Genomic DNA, 16,767 nt, shown 5'->3' on the forward strand with positions numbered 1-16,767 from the left:
TGTATGAATTAAAAAAAGCATCTTAAAGGGATAGTGATTATTTGACGTGGGGTTGTATGAGGTTCTTATCGATAGTGGATGCTGGTTAATACATCCCCAGTTTGAAGAGGCAGAGAGGAGCATTAGCACGGAAGCTAAGCAATGTTTTGCTGTGGACAGGGTCAGTGGCAAAATGTATTTTAGCCATTTAAAAGAGCCTCATCTAAAATAATCCATATATGTAACATATTTTCACTGCTTGACCTCGCCATCAGACAGGAAACCACTGTTTTTAAAACTAAATATCGCTCTCTCTTGCTCAACCAGACTCTACTGGCAAAAAACAGCAATTTTACCTTGCAGAATATGGGAGTTGCCGATGCACTGTTTCCTCAGTTTGTTAGTTTCTTTGTGTTACTGTACGACTTTGGTGTTTTTAAAGGTTAGATTGGACTAACCAAAGTCACACAATAGCACAAACAATGGCAGCGGTAGCACCTCCCAACTCCCATGTTCTGTGAGGTAAAATTACTGATTTTGCCAGTGGAGTCTGAGAAAAGAGACAGAGAAAGCGATATTTGGCTCATATAAAAAAGAAAAATTTCCCATCAAGAAAGATTGTCTGTCTGCATCGCTAAACACTAAAAATATTTAAAATATATTGTAAACTTAAGCTGATATTGATTTTTTTTTTTGCAATGGACCTTTTTTATGTGGCTAAAATTTATTTTGCTGCTGACCTTGTCCACAGCAGTATAGTGCAAAAAAAGTCAAAATTCTCTGTTCCCAGCTTCTTATATTAGAATATTTCTTTACTCCTCTATGATAGTAAGCTGAATATCTTTGGTTTGTGGACAAAAGACATTTCAGGATGTCATCTTGGTTTTGACAAACACTGATTACCATTTTTCACCATACAATGAATTCATTAATTGTGAAACTAATCGACAGATTAATCCACAATGAAAATAATCACTAGTTTCAGCTCATCTCAGCATCCATGCAGCTACACCTGCTGCTTGTTATTGTCACCCACCATCTAGGACAGGTAATTAACTGACTGCCAGTAAGTACCTCATACATCCTGATTTCAAATAATTTGACTTTACTTACGACGTAAAAAAAAGTAAAACAAATTATGTCATGGCAGGTGAAAACGAACATTCTCATAAATAATGCAACAACTTTGGATTTAAGATCCAGTTAATTATTGAAAAGATAATCTGCAAGGATGTAGCATGTTATTTGTTTTAGGACCTTCTTTTACAAGAAGCTGAGAAGCAATTTCCCATTAATGAGCCAGCAAACAGGATTGTTAACCAACAGGGCCTGGAGACATTTTCATTAGGGTTAAAGATCAAAATGTAAAAAGGTAATTCTACATAATTAGGTATAATAACAAACGTTACAAGAAATTTCATTGACCTCTCGAGGTGCTGTTGATTTCTGTCGGCACTGCTGATGCTTGCCCAGAGTTATACTCTCTGTCTTTGGAGCTTTGACTTATTAAGATAAAGACTTGTAAAGGAAGGTTCGGGCTCCAATGAATTTTAAGCGTGGTTAAAAAAAAAAAAAAACTCTCCAACTAATTATTTAGGGGATCAATGCTGCTGTCTGAGGTAATGAGAAACAGAAATAAATGCAGAGTACAAAAGAGACTGCAAGAGAGATGCTCTCTTGTGCTGCTGCACTGAAGAAACAAACAGATTTTGAACACACTGACTAGATTAAGGGACAAGAATGTACTGCAGCTTGCATCGATATTGTATTGGTATCACGATATGAGGCAAGATACCGTCTTACATTTTGGATATGGCATAAGTGCTCATTTTTTCTTGGTTTTAAAGCTGGCCTGTTTTATAAGAAATATTTCCTTGTTTAAGATACTGAATGTCCTGCATGATCAGTTTTCCTATAACAGTGAAGCCATATTAACTTCAGTAAGAGACATGGAGATGTTGTTTTTCCCTTCCTGTCTTAAAAACTAATGCATGGCATTCACTTTATGTTCTTAGTCAATGTATATGCTGTTTTTAGTATCCACTTTAAAATCTTGGTGCTCAACTATAAAGCCCGACGTGGCCAAGCTCCTCAGTATGTTATTCACCCTCTACACCCCCACACTACGAGCCGAACTCTTAGGTCCTCCACTCAGGTTTTTCTTCGTGTTCCTCGGACTCATTTCAAGACTCAGGGAGATCATTTTCCAATTGGCAGCCCGTTAGCTTTGAAACAGGCTCCCAAAAAGCTTGAGATCTCTGGACTCTGTGGACTTCCAAAAAAGCAGCTAAAAAGCTTCCTGTTCAGACAGACATTTGGGTAGCATATGGTATTTTATGTTTTAATCCTGTGCTTTTATTTTTTTCCGCCTGTGTATTTTATTTTAGTCTATTTTTATTCGATTCTATTTTATTTTATTTAGACTGTGAGGCACATTGCGATTGGTGCCTGTGAACGGTGCCATATACAATAAATAAAGTTTGCTTGCTTGCTACTGACTGTTTTTAGATATAATTTAGGGACTTGATACCACTGTTGTCATCATCATTAATTGTTTTCTTTGGTGCTGATTCATTGTTAATTGGTTATCTGTCACTGTTTTGGGGTTTTCTGTCATTATGTCTCTTTTTGTAATAGATTTTTAATTGTTTAACTTAATTTTACTTGCATGGACCCCACAAAGAGCAGTTGCAACCTTGCCAGTGACTGATTGGGATCCAAATAAATAAATAAGGGCATTTAGGGTTGGGCGGTTATGGCCTAAATGTTTCACCACGATATAAATGAAATCATGGATGGTCCAAGTATATATCATGGTATATATGTTTTTCAAATTCAATCTAAACTCTTCTGCAAGTGTAAAGCACTGGTATGACAACTGCACGGCAGGTCTTACTGTACTCAACTATACAAGGACATATTTCACATAGTACAGACATATTTTAAAGTGCAAAACTCAAATAATAAATAGATAAAAATACAAAACACTTTTCTCAAGTATATCAAATATTACCACCACTTATCACCACTCATCTCACATTATTTGCAGGTTATCGTTTCCTGTTTGTTGTCTGACTTTTTAAACCTGAACCACGTCCATATAATAAATAATGTATATAATGCACCTGCCTTTTCTTCCAACTCCTCCTCTTCTTCGTTGTGTGCACTGCAGTGAACTGATACAAACAAGCTAAAACTAAAGCTTCCTGTATGTACTCTGTTTAGCTTTATTTGCCATGTATCTTCAAATATGGAATTGTCTGACATTACTGGTTCTTTTATCTGTGCTTTTAATGTTTTGTTGTAAATTATCATGTTGCTTTTGTGTGAGAGTTCGACCAAAATATCACAGTATAGTCAAAATTCATATTGTAGAGCAGCAGCATATTGTAGAGCCGCTGTTCTATTATTTGTCTTTACCCATTTACTCATTATATCCACATTACTGACAAGTATTCATATTCATATTTTGTTAAAAGTACCAATAGTTATCCCTTCATTATTGTTGCAATATTGATAAATACTATTATTATACATAAGAATTTTTGCTGGTTTAGAGTTTTTACAAGAACACATTACTCTTATTCTTGCCTCACTGCACTGTTTACCTGTGGTTTTATGAATTCGTTTTAAAATTTTATTGCTTGTTTTTTTAAATCACTGAGTGGCCCTGCCTCTTTTTACTTACCCAACCTTCTCACCTTCTGCATCCATGCCCTGCACTCTTAAATCTACTAACCAGCTTTTGCTCTCGGTTCCCAGGGCAAGACTAGAGACAGAGGTGGTAGCTTTTGCTGTAAGAGCTACACAACTCTGGAATAACCTTGCATTGAGAGTAAGACAAGCTACCTCAGTGTCCTCTTTTAAAATAGTTTAAAAACAATTTTTTATACATTTTTTTTTTATCTATTATCTTTTCCTTGAATTGATTCTTAATATTTGTAACTGCACTTGCATGTAATTTCTGTTTATATGCCCGTTAAGCACTTTGTAAACTTGTTTTTTGAGAAGGGGGATATAAATAAAATTTCTTATTATCATTATTTATTATGGTATCTTAGGGAAAATGTTTATATCAAGATATATATCTAGCGTAATATCTTAAAAATATTGAGCTATTATTTATAAGCCATATCACCCAGCCCTACTGCTACCAAAAGTTCAAGTAAAGATTATGCACATACCTAGGACTGCAACTAGTTTTCATAACTGATTAATCTGTCTGTTATTTCCTCAATTAATCCACAAATATGTTCGGTCCATAATATGTCAGAAAACTGTGATAAATGTTGATCAGTGTTTTCCAGAGCTCAAGGTGACGTCCTCAAATGTTTTGTTTCGTCTACGTCAGTTCGTCAGTTTACTCTAAAAGTTGATAAAAGTAACCGGAAAACATTCACATTCATTAAGCTGAAATCAAATCATTTGGACATCTTTTATTTTTAAAAAATGACTCAAAATGATTAACTGATTATCAAAATAGTTTGTGATTAAATCAATAGTGGATTAATAATTGATTAGTCAACTAATCGTTATAGTTCTTCACAAACCTTACATGTCATTCCACTTTTTCTCCATCTACTGTCTGCCACATTGTCTTGTTTACTAATGGAAAAATAATTACATCATAAGATAAATCAGAGTTCCACTCTCAATTTCAAATCATATTTTTTGACTTTCTTGAACCTGAAGGTCAGAAGTGCGTCAGTAATTTCTGCTAATCTTTCATTTTGTGCTATCAGCATGATGCAGATATAGCCTTAGACCCTGCATTTGGCCATATTTGACTCCCCCTGAATCCGCATAGCCCATTTTTACACCTTCATCTCACTAATCTGTCTCGAGCATGAGATTGTTAGACGTTTGGAAGATAAAAAATCAAAGAGTGTTGTGCTTCATCATGGCCCTGGAAGATAAGGCCCTTTACTGTCACATAAAATCAGGAGCTGCCTACTGAAAAACACTCCATCCTCAGGCTATTCCCCACCATCACCACTACTCTCTCCATACCATCTCCACAAATACTCGATGTTCACTTCACTGACAGACTATTTCCACAGATGAATCAAACCTACTACCACCTATTTTAACACAGGAGTAATGTGACTGAAGTAGAAATGCTTTGTGTAGAGTGTGTTGCTGTACACATTATAATATTACAGGCAAAAGGCGTGCTTTGTTGCTGCAACAACTGCCTAAACTTAATAAATTAACAAATAAGAGGACACACATTTGAATCAGGGATTTTTGCTTTTCTTGTTTGAAATAACTCAAAAGCACGCTGCCTTGTCCCATGCAATTAATAACCTTTAATGTTTCCACAAACACCCATTCGGAGCGGTGGCCTGCGGGTATCTGCAGGTGACTTGCTCCAAAGTTAACACAACGAGGACAGCACAAAGACAAACAGATAAAGGGACTGCATAATTAACCAACCTGAGGCTGTGGGAGATATTCTCTAACCAAAACAAGTTATTCCAGCCATTTATACGAGCTGCTAACTACCAAAGGAATTGTTTGCAGCAGAGATGCAGAGTACAAAGGCCACACACGCATGGTGCCATGTCACTCATGTTAATTACATCACTGCTTAACATATGTACACATTTGTCATGGTGCAAAGTATTTGTTGTACAATCTACTGGCTGCATCGCAAGACTCAGATCTGAGCTCTTACACAAGATGTTTTCCATAGAAAGGATGTAACACTGTAATCAAATTAACAGTGCTTATTTTGTAGTTCACACATGCTTCAGTATGACAACATCAATGTGTCTCACGATTGTCTGTTTGACTCATTGGACATCAAATCCAAGTCATTCATAACAGTGACAAGTGGAGGAGGGTGCTGAAAGTCGGTCTTTCTTACGCAGATGCTTCTGAGCAATTATATAAATTAACTTGTCAGACGGGTCCTGAGGGACGTTTGTCTTCCAGGCTCTGCAGGACCAGTGGGCCTCTCTTACAAACAAAGTGCTCGATAGGAAGGAAGGCAGCCAAGGAAGAGGTTTGCCACTGTCAAGATTACCAACGGTTCTCATATAAAAAACATTTCTTTAATCTAACAAATGTCAACTCAAATCTTACCAAGGAAATGCCCACGACTTACATTCTTATTCACTGTTAGGAACTTGTACCCATAATGGTTAATGACAATTAAGGAAAGTACGGTTAATCATATTTTTATATGTGAATTATGATTTAATGATGTGCCTGGCATGAATGCTTGAATGCAAACTTTGTTATGATTAAAAGGATGAGTCATTTGACTAAAGCAATGGATGTATGTGGATGTGCATGACACTAACGCATATAGTAAAGTAGAGAATCACATTTTTCTATTTTGTAATAAATAAAATTGTCTCCGCTCTAATGTATGCCCATTTGACAGAACATAAAGCTGTCAGATCTGTCGTGTTTTTAACACTTGTCTTCTTTTTGTGCTCTTCTCTTGTTCTCTGCTCATTTACTCTGCTCTGAGTCAAATATTGCTCGCACCAAACCAAGCAAACTCCATTGGAAAAAACAGTAACTTCACTTCACAGAACACAGGAGTTGTTGGTCTACCGCTATGTTAGTTAGTTTGTGTTATTGTACAGCTTAAAAGGATAGTTCAGATTCACCAAAGTCACACAATAATACAAACACAATAAACAATGAAGGCAGCGTTTTCCAGTCAGAAAAGACCGCCTGATGACACACAGAAGTGGTGAAAATATTCTAAATTTAGCGTATAACCACACTGATAGGTGGAACTTTTTTAAGTGGCTAAAATACCTTTTGTTGCTTTGTGCTTCTCCTAACTTGGGGTGTGCCAACCAACATCTACTGTAGCTAATACACTGACCAGCACAGCCCCACATTAAATAATCTGAGCTCTGCTCTAATGCACACCCATTTGACAGTACATAAAACCGTCAGATCCTGTGTTTTTTTTTTCTCTATTGTTTTTTTAACGCTTGTCTTCTTCTTCTTCTTCTCATGCCCTTCTCTTGTTTTGTGCTGGTTTACTCTGCTCCTTTCCTTCTCTTACACCGTTCTTGTAAGGACTTTGCTCAGAACGTCGGCTCGTTTTCCTGCTCTGCATACACAAAAGTATCTGCTCTCACAAGTTTTTCTCATTGGCTTTTCCAGTTTTGTCAATTTTTGTAATTCCTTTTGTCAATTCACACCACCGTAACCTCATTTTTAAATAACTTTGAGAGTAAAATTGACTGACCAATGACATTATTTTCACCATTATTCAAACAAGCTTTTATCCAACTCCAGCCAGCCAAATGGATAAGACTCATTGTGCCAATGCCTGTCTGTATTCTGCGGTCACCCTCCACACAACAGTTTATAAAAGATTTTTGCAACACCTGTCCAGGACAACCGCCTAGGACATCGATGTGACTCAGCATACCCTGCCACCACCATGTTCGAGTGAGCAAAATCTCCCTGGGAGACCAAGGAGCGATACCGGAGCTCCAAGGCAACAGTCCAGAGGGGTCAGCTTGAAAACTTCACCCACTGCTAAAGTAGTAAATTCCAGCTGCTGCTGCCAATAAGAGTTGATGTCGAGTTGGATCTAAACTCAGGTCCAGGGAAGTTACATTCATATAATGCTCAGTCGTTTACCATTTTGCAAACACTCTATCCCTATTGCCAAACTCTGGACCCTTAAACTTTATTATCACCCATTTCAGTATTGATCTAATTTTAATTGCACCTCATATAAACATCCTAGATATATGATTCACTTTATTAATCAGTTCATGACACTTAGTTGCAAATAAATGTTTCATTTTATCATAAAATTCACTGTCTGTGTATATGTCTTCACTTCAGAAACCGGATCAATGTATTGACAATTTATAACTCAGCTTATTAGACTGATTTCTTCTTCTTCTTGATCAGGCTTTTTAACAAATACAAATATCAAATTAAAAGTTGTAGCACTACAGCAGGAAGGCAGTCAAGGAAAGGTGTGCCACTGTCAAGATTATCCAAAGTTCTTCTATAAAATAATTTATTTAATCTAACAAATGCATGTCACCTCACATCTTCACAGGGAAAAGATGCCCAGGACCTACATTCTTAGTCACTGTTGTGTTTTTGAGAACAAAATTACACCCTTGCATTCTCTGGACAGTGGAAAAACATGTTTTTTGGATGCGTGTTTTGGTACAACACACTTCCTTTTGTCACAGAGGAGGAATAAACACACAGTGTTCTACATACTGACTCTATATTCTTTACACAGCCTGCACAGCGTGATACCACATCACTGTCTTTGAATATCTTTGCTCGCATTACATAAAAAAAAAAAAACAACAACCAGGGACATGTTGAGCACAAAGTGTGATCTGCAAGACATTTTTGTCCATTCTCACTTTATTAGTCTGATTTGTCAGGGAAAATAGGGCTCCCTTGGGTGCCATTGTCTTGGTGAGACAGTTTCTATCCCTAGCCTCCCTCTTGTCACTGCTGGTATGCATTTTTTTTCCAAGTGTCTCGAGGGCTACCCTTCACCAGAGTTGTCATTTTCAATTAGCTATACCCTAAATACATGTCTGTTGGCCCATGTCAATAATCATCTCATTTAAGAGGATGGGACAGCTGTAACTTCAAGACATATTCTGTTTCCATCAAGGTTTGCAGATCTACTAATTTGCATTTCATCTCACACCTGCCCCCAAGTGGATATACAAACATTTTAAAACATGTATTGCAAGCAAATAACCAATTTACATCCGATAAGGATATGTGGTAACCTCTAAATCGTGCCAAGTGAAACAGGCACAGCTGTTCATTCCCTCCATCTATTCCCCTGATATGCAGGTGAAGCTCCGTTTGATTAGGACTGTGTCTGGCGACTTTGACTATGCATCCCTTGGTGAGATAAACCATTTTTAAAATGATCTCAGGAAATTAAACTAAGCGCTGGAGTGGGCTGAAATGACAATCGTTTAAGCACATTAGGTCTCATGAAATATATATCTAGATTAACATTATGGCAAATTATAGCCCATTTGAAATTGCAAGCATGACTTCAAGTTGGGCTTCCGTCATTAAGCCCTAATGGATGCTGTATAACACCAACAGGAAATGGTGGCAGCATTAGACTATGATGTAAGTTACATGATTTTAGCACTGATTTATACTCGTACAGGTAAGATTCAAAGATGCTGCTGTACATTTGAAAAGCCATTTGATAGTTTTAGAGCACCCTAAAGTCAAACAGGCTCAAATTCATTAATTAAAGCGACAGTCTGAGGTACTCACCAATGCTCAGTGTATTAGCTACAATAGATGTTGCTCAGAACGACCCCAGATTGGAGAAGCAAAGAGGACTATCAGCACGAAAGTTAAGTAACGTACTGCTGTGGACAAGGTCAGCAACAAAGGGTATTTTAGACACTTGAGAAAGGTCCACCTAAAAGAAAATTCAATATAAGTTTAAGTGTACACTAAATTTAGAATATTTTTACTACCTTAACTTTGCTGTCAGACAGCATTGAAACTACTGTTGTCAAATATTGCTCTCTCTAAACCAACCAAACTCCATACACAAAATCAGTCATTTTACCTCGCAGAGCACAGGAGTTGCTGGCCTACAGATGCCTTGATCTGTTAGTTACTTTGTTTTGTTGTGTGCATGCAATGATTTAACAGGATAGATAAGATTCACCACAGACAAAGACACAAACAAACTAATCAACCATGGCAGCAGTAAACCAGCAACATTCGTATTCTGCAAGATAAAATGTGTTTTTGACTATGGAGTTTGGTTGGTTTGGAGAAACTGACAGGTGCAGTACAGTTGGCTTCTTCAACAATGGTTTCCCATCAGAAAAGCCTGTCTAACTGCAAAGTTTAGTTGTGAAAATAATCTAAATTTAGCATAAACTTAAGTTTATACTTATACCTCTTGGGTGGGGTTGGGGTGTGCTGACCACCATCTACTTTAGGTATTACATACCTCATTCAACCCAACATCAAATAATCTGAACTATTCCTTTAAAGTTAAATACTGTCCCTGTCTCTACAGTGAAGTGATTCACTAGTTGGTGTCAGTAAAAAAAACTTTAAAAAAGTCAAGGGAGTAGTTTGTGAGGAAACAAAAAGCCAAATGATTTTGCTGAATCGGCTAGAAATTCTTTAACATCGTAGCAAAATTGAATATTGATTGCTTCCATGTTTCAAACGATACAACACAACCACAGTACAGTATATATGACATAACAGTTGAAGATAGATGTGCTCAACTCACAATCCATCAAAGAATGTGAAGGAAATTGTGCTTGAAGCAACAAAAGACTGAGTAGGCTACTTTTCTCTGTGCATATCCCACTCTCACTTGCACACACACAAACGTCAACCATATATAACTCAACCTGGGGGTCAAGACCGGCTGCATGCATCACAAGGAAATTTTGAGCATGAACAGACATAGAATAGCTAAAAAAACAAATTTCTCCTATTGAGAAAATTATCTGATTTTTTTCCATATTGTTGACTTGTTCCCTTTATCTTGTGAAAGCCTCTGAACCACATGTTGGAATTAAATATCTGTCATGTTTTCTGTTTGAGCAATTATTTAAGAAAGTCAAAATTCTCAGATTCCAGCTTCTTAAATGTGAATATTGTTTAGTTTCTTTACTCCTTTATGACAGTAAACTGAATATCTTTGGGTTGTGGGAAAGATTAGACACTTAAGGACAGCTCTTAGGGCTTTGGGGACACTGTTCGTCATTTTTCACTATATTCTGACATTTTACAGACCAAACAACTAATCAATTAATCGAGAGAGTAACTGACAATGAAAATATTCATTACATCCAGCCCTATCAGCACTTTATTCAAAGTGCTACTATATTTAGACATAATATGTGTCAAATTCTTGTGTGACAGAAGCACGCAAAACTAGTTTCTGTATTTTTAGAAAGAGAAACTGGTCCAAAGGTTCGTGGTACAAATCTTGAGGAGTCTTGAATATTGTAGTGACATACTTTTAAATTAGAAACTGCCCTCAGAATAGTATGATGTTTCTGAAAGTGTCTGTGAATGGACCTGCATTAAAAATTAAGAAAAAGCCAAAGCGGCATGATGGTGAGGGGGATTTACTGACAAGCAGGAGACATACATCAAAAGGTTGTATTTTCCTTTGGCAGACTCTATTCTCTCTGCCACCACTTGGCTAATTGCTGTCATTGGAAAAAGAAAGTCACACAAACTTCAAGGCAGAAAAAAAAGGGGAAATAATACTCCTAATTGAATAATGGCTTAATAGTACCCCTCCAAACACAGCCCTGAAAAAGCCAAATCAATAAGATCAAACAAGAGTGTGTGCACCCCCAAGCCACAATGCAAGCCTACTGTCAGCAGCACAGTCAGATGATAGCATTATACTAAACATTCAACCGCAGAGAAGCCACAAAATTAGACTTTGGGAAATTTGCATATCCCTGATTAGATAATTCCTGTGGGTCTACTTGTGTGGTAAGTGGGGTGTTAGAAGCTCTTCCTGCTCTGCTAACCTAAAGATGCACTCCCAAAAAAACAAAAAAGGGACCTGCCTGTGCCTCTTTCCTTTCACAAAATACCTTCATGGGTCTCTTTGAGCTCCTATCAAACCCACTTCAGTGTAAATACATTTCAAAGCAGCTCTCCTTTCAAGGCTGCGAGCAGGGTTCAGTGTAGGACACCTTTAATTTGAGCTCAAGATTATTTCAACTTCCCCCAAAGGCATCCTAAACAGCAGGAATGTTTCATTTCATATGACACTCTGTTGTGCATTTGTGCATCTCCACAGCTCCATCGCCCACATGCTTTAATTTTGGCTCCATTCACTGTTTAGGAAAAGGCAGAAGTTACAGGAACAGCACAGGGAGGGATAACCCAACCTGAGGAGCAGGAGGTTAGGGAGTTATCTAGATAAATGGCGGCGTCCAAAACTATTCAGCTCCTTTAATGAGGTGATTTTATCAAGATTATTATTGTTTGTCAGCAGAACTTGCCCCTGCGTTCACTCACTCAGATGTAAACCAGAGCAAAAACACATGGAAACGCTTCAGTAAAAGAGTTTACTCACGGAAATACACAAAAGTCGTCCCTCGTCTCACTTTTTCTTTCCTCTCCCGGGTGATTCGGGCTGTGCTGACCGCCGTGGCGTCTCTCCCTCCCGACCCAAGCGGCGGAATGGCAGCGATATCACGGATATATCAAGTCCAGGTCCTTTCTCGTCTATCTGGTTAGCCAGCGTAAACAGTACATCCTCAAGTAAGAAAAAAACACACACACAGCAATGATTTCTTTCGGTGTCCAGCTCCTTTTCCCCCTCAAGCGCCAAACCTTTTTTCTTCCACTTCAGGGAGCTTTGTGCCGGTGCGGTGCGTCGTGCTGGACGGACGGAGGTTTGGTTTGGTCTCAGTCGGTCTCCACCGCTCTCTGCAGCCGGCTGAGGCTCAGGCTGGGGCTGTGTGTGTCTCTGCAGCGCAGCATCCCGTCTCACTGCTGCTACTGATGCTGCTGCTGCTGCTGCTCAGGAAAAAAAAGGTGGCCCTCAGTTAGTTACAAGGAGTGGCATCGCATCAGTTTCTGCCCCTGAGAAGCGTTAGGGTTATCTGTTATATTTGCGGGTTGTTCCTTTACTGAGCATGGAAAATTGTAAAGTTGGTTCAATTAAAGGAGTAAACAACAGTTAGCTACATACGTTGTGTCCAGAGTGGCATGAATGCATCGCCCCCATATCCATTAAAAGGTAATGACATAAAGGTTGATTTTAATACACAGGTTAGGAAAATAATAGTCATGTACAGCTAAATAATTTGTTAATTAGGCTACCTTACATGCGAAGTTTCTTTTTGTTAATTTGTTCATGTTTTAGCATCTGATTAGCTTAAACTAGTTATTATCATTAGTAGTAGTAGTATTTTTATTATTAAGCTCCTTAGTTAACATTAACTTAAGTAAAGTTCGTTAAATGTGTAAATGTATAATACTGAGTTTTCAGTGCCATCCAGTGGCTACAGTCCATAACTACAATTCTGATTGAGTTGCTGAAAATGCTAAACGAAAAAAGTATGCTAGGCTACTATGCGTTTACCATTAGCCTGCATTGATTTGGCACTTGTTGGAGCTGATATTGAGATTAGCAGGGGTCCTCAACGTTTATCAAGCTCTCTAACCCTGACGCTGATAGACAGCCGGCGCAGGGACCCCCTACTACATTTATTACATTTAACATTTTCAGGTATTCTCTTGTTTGCGCTTACCTGTAGCTGCCAAGTCAGTAGCAGTGGTAGCATAGCTAATGCTAGCTGCATTAGCCTCTGCACTTTAACTGGTGGCTGTTGAAGTGGAGGGTCTGTAACAGTCTCCCGCTTGCCAAGTTACAAAATGAAACATTCTGGCGCACAAAGTGTCTGTGCGCTAATATTCCGGCTAATATTTCAATAATAGGCTACGTGGCTACGTGACTTCGCCGTTATGGAGAGGTGCCGCACAGCGATTTATGGATAGTTAACTTAAACTAGTTATATGATTGCAGGCGGAGTCATGGGTAGACTTTTGTAATGTTGTGGAAATTAAATACTTTTTAATTTTTTCCTAATAGTGTGTTGGATTAATTTTAATGTGTTTCTTCAGACATGTTTTACTTTTATATTTTGGAGACAAAAACAATCATTTGTTGTAAAACATTTATTTTGAAGGTACTAACCAGAATTAGTACCCTATTATGCATTATTGCATTGACGGTTGTGGAGTGTGGTTGTATTTACTCACTGTGAGGGCAGTGATTCTCAAACATTAGTAGCATAGAATATACCAAATTCCAGACTACATTGCACAGGCTACTTTCTTGTAGCATGCTAGCTAGGCTAATGCTAGATCTGTGACATGAGTGTCTCATGTTGCAGCCATTCCAGAGTTTTTTAACATTGGTACAATTTACATTAGCGCAGTGATTATCTCTACAGAATATTAATAAACTATAACTGTATTCCCACTGAAGAAAGTGACAATGTGGATGCTAACGTTTACATTCTGCTAATTCTATGAGTGTTTCAGCTTGGTTACTTTATTTTGAAACTATTTATCAAAAGTTTTGATATATGATTTTTGTGTTGACACTGAACCTACAGTTCATTGCTGTAACCATGGGGACAGTAAACACTAGTGATTCTAAATATAACATAGAGGCAGACTCTTGGTATGTTTTTTTGTGGTAGACTAACTAGCTTAATAAACCCACGCTAACTAGATTTTTATTAAAGTTTGTAGCAGTGGAGTGAGGCTACTGTACTTTGTAGCACTAACACCCTTTGACTCCGAGCATCAGGGGAGACACAACAGCATAATATGCCCCTATTATTATGCTGTAAGTTAAAACATTCAAACAAAGATAATAAACTTTGAAAATAAAAACTTTCTACATATACAGAGCTGCAGTTACACACTGTGACCACTGGAGGGCATTGAACATACACTTTTTTCTTTTGTTTTTGTTTTTTTTAGCATAAGTTTGATTTCACACATTGTTAAGCGGGCTAACTCTTACTCTAACCTTGCAGGAGGATCTCTCAGGAGGTTGGAGATACATTAGCCAAACTAGTCCTGAACTTTGTGTGACAATGTGACATTTCTCCGGTCCTCATGTCTCGGTTTCCTGTCAAATTATCTTTACAATATGGCTGTGTTCACCACAAACTGACCTTCATTGGTCTTAGGGTGACAGGTAGTGGCTTAGTGCCTTGTCCAAGATTTTTTTTTGACAGGACAAGTGTCTATTGATGGTCACAATGGTTGTAGATCCATGCAGGGTTCGCTAATCAATAATCCACTTTACTACCTCATTGAGCTTCAAAGTCAGATTGGGATGGTCCTTTGATGAAGAGGACTCTTGTTTGAAGCTTGAGACAATTTATTCAGTTGTTTTTCTTTGGTTTTTTTCTGACTTATAACCCAAATATTGAATTATTTATTTGTTTTAAAGCAGTTCTCTCAGAGGGGATATGTTCTTATTTCATCCAATCGTCACTTAGAAACTAGCAACATAAGTAATACAGAAATAAAAAGGTGAATATAAGGGTGAAGGACCAATTTCTGATAAATGTGAGCATGTACAAAAATATTTTTTATGCTTTCATTTGTTGGATTACTTGTTTGTGTTGAGTTCAAGGCGGGGTATTTTAATTAGGATGGACAAGATTTTTTTTTTTTTTTTTTTTTTTAAAGGTATGTGTTCAGTACAGTGAGATTTTTTTGTTTCGTGGTTCTGTTTCACAGACCAAAGCAGCGCTAAAACTTAATGCCTCAAAGAAAATATAAATATATAACTATAACTGTCTCTCCATATTGTGTTACTGTGTGTTTATTAATTGCATCTGGTCTTATGCATTCAGAAGAAATGAAAAAATGTGTGTGTTTCGAGCAGCAGCACCCCTGCCCTCTTAACACAACATTAATGGTACTAGACTGGAGAGTATAGATTAGTTCCTTCTGTTTCACGTATCCGTTACATAGCTCATATTGCCACCCTCTGCTGTGAGTGTTTGACTGACAATATGGAGCTAACAGCCTATCTCTACCCCCCATCATTAATTAAACAGTACCCATGACTGAGTGCTCTTCCTATTGCACAATTGATCCATTCCAATGCTTGTAGCTCTTATCAGCTCTTAGATGCCATCTTTTTAAAAGCAGTATTTTAAGGGTCCTTTTTACAGCTTTGCTTGTTGGCACTGATATCGTTTGGAGGGCTTTGCTTATAGTGTACACACACTGTGAAATATATTTCAGAGGACAGCATGTTATTTCTCATGTCTGTTACCTTAAGTTTAGTAGTTTAGGTCTCTGCCTCCCGGTCTTGAGTAATGTTTTAGATTCAGAGGATATGGAGTATTCAATTTGTCTTCTACTTTAAAACTACAAGGCAGTAAACTGTTCTGGGTTATTGTTTCAACACAGTGAATATAAACTCTGCTATTATCCCTAATGCAGTGGCATCCATTCAGCAGAGAAGTCTCCCTCTTATATATGCAGAAATAACCAAAAAAGGTCATGAAGCAAAAAACACAAGCAGTCAAAATTCTAACAATCAACCAGCCTGTTCAGTCTCAAACAGTATTTATTTATTTATATTTTTGTGGATTAATGTGAATCTTTATATTGAAGAAAAAACAACAGTCTTTGCACCTTCAGGGACCAGATAGGGTGGAGGGATTTCTGTCAGTTTCCTGCAGGTGATTCATCTAGATGGTGCATCTATAAGGTGCAGGTGAGATAAGGAAGGTGTAATTAAACTGAACATAAACATAAACATGCTCCCTAAAGCCACATGTAAAAAGCACCACTCATGTTAAGAGCAAGAGGACCAAAGGTCACGCGGTTATCATGAGGAGATAAATGTGAAAGGCCTGCAGACGTCACTGCAACTCATTTGCAAGTACTTGCTGTACTATTGGGACCAACACAACAACTTAAACGTGAGGCTTTAAGGTAAACATCATACTTGATACACAAGTTTCTATGACTTCTGCAACATCAATATGATCAATACTTTACTGGAAAACCTGTTGTATGCAATCTGATACAAGTCTTCTGCCCTCTAGTGGATTATCAGGTGACTGCAGGTAGCAGCAGGTCTGTGAGTGCAAAATCCAACATGGCTGCCTTTGCTAATTTTGAGTAAGTTATAGTAGAAATCACAGTTATGTTGTTACTATTATTTCGATATGAATATTCACTGTATTGTATTGAAATAACACAATTATTTTAAATATTTTTTACCATGTATCATGT

At 37.7% G+C, this 16,767-nt stretch overlaps 1 protein-coding gene across 1 annotated transcript in view; it reads right to left on the reverse strand.

Annotated features, from left to right (window-relative positions):
* The window catches only part of cntn5 (contactin 5), a 169,005-nt gene extending 156,507 nt beyond the window's left edge, over positions 1 to 12,498 (reverse strand). Inside the window, exon 1 of the mRNA XM_084717428.1 lies at positions 12,056 to 12,498. The gene's annotated coding sequence lies outside the window, so the exon portion shown is untranslated. The remainder of the gene's footprint in view (positions 1 to 12,055) is intronic.
* Positions 12,499 to 16,767: the final 4,269 nt, after the last annotated feature.

Source organism: Lutjanus erythropterus, chromosome 4 (assembly GCF_056507025.1).
Source record: "Lutjanus erythropterus isolate fLutEry1 chromosome 4, fLutEry1.hap2, whole genome shotgun sequence".
Lineage (NCBI taxonomy): Eukaryota > Metazoa > Chordata > Actinopteri > Lutjaniformes > Lutjanidae > Lutjanus > Lutjanus erythropterus.